The sequence below is a fragment of the Salvia splendens genome, chromosome 11, assembly GCF_004379255.2.
Source record: "Salvia splendens isolate huo1 chromosome 11, SspV2, whole genome shotgun sequence".
In the NCBI taxonomy this organism is placed as follows: Eukaryota; Viridiplantae; Streptophyta; class Magnoliopsida; order Lamiales; family Lamiaceae; genus Salvia; species Salvia splendens.
In genome coordinates, this window is record NC_056042.1 from 12184633 (window position 1) to 12187915 (window position 3283).

A 3283-nucleotide genomic window follows, 5' to 3' on the forward strand; every position below is an offset into this window, starting at 1 on the left:
CGCATACTTCACGGCATTAAAAGGAATAAATGCAATCGTCTTAGGGTTCGACAATTAGGGTTCAAAAAGTGGGGCGTTACATCCTACCAACCTTAAAAAAATTTCATCCCGAAATTTAGTATCCTCAAGGAAAGAGTTCAGGGTACAATTCTATCATCTTGTCCTCATTCTTCCACGTGGCTTCTTCGTGCCCATGATTTCTCCAATGTACTTTCACGTAAGCGACCGGTTTATTTCTCACAGTCTGGATCTTTCGGTCCAAAATGTTTGGGGTCTCTTTTCGTAGCTCAAGTCCGGGTTCAAAGCGACTTCTTTGTAGTGAATCACGTGCTTTGGGTCGAACACGTATTTCCGCAACTGCGACACATGAAAGACGTTGTGCATATTTCCAAGGCTTGGGGGTAGCGCCAAACGGTATGCAACAGGACCCACTCCTTCAAGGATTTCATAAGGCCTAATAAATCGCGGTTTTAATTTTCCCTTGACACCAAAACGTGTTATCCCTTTCGACGGGGATACTTTGAGGAAAACTTTGTCGCCAGCTTGAAATTGTAAGTCGGTTCACCGGGCATCCGCGTATGACTTCTATCTGTCTTGAGCTTCTTTTATCCTTTCACGAATTTGTCGAACAATTCTAACCATCTCTTCAATTGCATTGGGTCCAAGTACTCTTCTCTCGCCAACTTCGTCCCAGTAGAGCGGGGATCTACACTTTCTCTCATACAAGGCTTCATACGGCGCCATGTTTATTGTTGCCTGGAAGCTGTTGTTGTAGGTGAACTCAATTTGTGGTAGTGCGGACTCCCAACTTCCTCCTCGGTCGAGCACCACAACTCTCAACATATCCTCGAGAGTTTGGATTGTTCTTTCGGACTGCCCATCTGTATGCGGGTGAAACGCTATGCTAAAATTCAATCGGGTTCCTAGCTCACGTTGTAGGCTGATCCAAAATCTTGAAGTGAACTTCGGGTCACGGTCAGACGTGATCGTCACTGGGACTCCATGCAGTCGCACTATTTCCCTTATATAAATTTGAGCTAGCTTGTTTGATCCATAGGTTATGGGAATCGGTATGAAGTGTGCACTCTTGGTGAGTCGGTCTATAATTACCCAAATGGCAGTGTTCCCTTTAGGAGTCCTTGGCAATCCCGTTACGAAATCCATGGCGATGTGCTCCCATTTCCACTCGGAAATCTCTAGCGGTTGTAGCTTTCCATACGGTTGTTGATGTAGAGCATTCACCTGTTGGCAGGCTAAGCAGCGCTCCACAAATGCCGCTATATCCCTCTTCATACCATTCCACCAAAAGGACTTCTTCAAGTCTTGATACATCTTCATACTCCCCGGGTGAGCGGTGTAAGGAGTATCATGTGCTTCACTCATGATTTCATTTTTGAGTCCTTCGTCACTCGGTATGCAAAGTCTCCCCTCGAAGGTGAGGGCATTGTCGGATTCCTCACGGAAATACCCAGATTCGCCAGTTCTTACTTCAACTCGAATTTCTTCCTATTTCACATCCATTCGTTGGGCTTCAACAATTCTTCAACAATTCTTGTTCTTAGATCATCTGCAACCACCAAGGTGGCAATTCGGCCTTCCACTGTTTCAGGTGCCCTTACTACTTCCAAACGCATCTTGCTAAATTCGCGTATCAAGCTTTCTTCTTTGGTGAGAAAAGTGGCCAGTTGGGAATGGCCATTCCGGCTCAAGACATCTGCCACTACATTTGCCTTGCCGGGGTGGTAATTGATGCCACAATCGTAGTCCTTCACCAATTCGAGCCATCTTCGTTGTCGCATGTTTAAATCCTTTTGCTCGAAAAAGTATTTCAGGCTTTTGTGGTCCGTAAAGATTTCACATCGTACCCCGTAGAGATGATGCCTCCAAATCTTTAGGGCATGTACAACCGTTGCTAGCTCCAAGTCGTGGGTTGGATAGTTCAACTTGTGTGGCCTCAATTGTCGTGATGCGTAGGCAATCACTTTGTCGTTTTGCATCAAAACACATCCAAGTCCCACTTTCGAAGCGTCAGTGTAGACTACGTAGCTCATTCCAGGCTCTGGCACAACTAAGATTGGTGCAGTGGTCAGTTTCTCCTTCAAAAGTTGAAAACTTGCCTCACACTCCGGGGTCCGATTGACTTTTACCCCCTTCTTGAGGTGTTGGGTCATTGGTCTCACTATCTTGGAGAATCCCTCCATGAACCTTCAGTAATATCCTGCCAAACCCAGGAAACTTCGAATCTCATTTGGTGTCGAAGGTGCCTTCCACTGTCGTACCGCCTCAACCTTGGCGGGATCCACTCGGATTCCTTCTGCCGACACGATGTGACCAAGAAAGTTGACTTCTTTCAGCCAAAACTCACACTTGCTGAATTTGGCGTATATCTTCTCGGTCATCAACGTCTCCAAGGTGATTCGCAGATGCTCCTCGCGTTCTTTCTCATTCTTCGAGTAGAAAAGTACGTCATCTATGAATACCAAGACGAATTTATCCAAGTATGGGTGGAATACTCGGTTCATCAAATCCATGAATACTGTGGGTGCATTTGTCAATCCGAACGGCATTACAACGAACTCATAGCGACCATATCTTGTGCGGAAAGCGGTCTTCAGTATGTCTTCCCTTCGGACCTTCAATTGGTGGTGCCCAGACCTCAAGTGCATCTTTGAGAACACACCGGCTCCTCGGATTTGATCGAATAGGTCATCTATCCTTGGCAGTGGGTACTTGTTTTTGAGGGTCATTTTGTTCAACTCTCTGTAGTCGATACACATCCTCATCGACCTATCCTTCTTCTTGACAAAAAGCACAGGAGCGCCCCACAGTGAGACACTGGGTCTTATGAAACCCAGACCCATAAGCTCCTGAAGTTGTATCTTGAGTTCCTCTAACTCTTTAGGTGCCATTTGATATGGTGCCTTGGACACAGGCGCTGACCCCGGCTCTAGGTCGATTGTGAACTCCAATTGTCGATCTGGCGGTGGTCCAGGTAAAGATTTGGGGAAAACGTCTGGAAATTCTCGTACCACAGCAACATCCTCCATTTTCCTTTTTTTCTTCTCATTTCCTTGTAGATAGACAAGATAGGCAGGACGCCATTTTCTCAACATCGTAGTGGCTTGGAGTGCGGAGATTTCAGGCGTTCAGCGAGATTCCATGGTACACCATTGGTTCCTTCCACGGGCTTGTAAAGATATATGTTTCTCCTTACAATGAATAGTAGCATAATACATGGCTAACCAATCCAATCCCAAAATTATAACAATATCTCCCCCTTAAC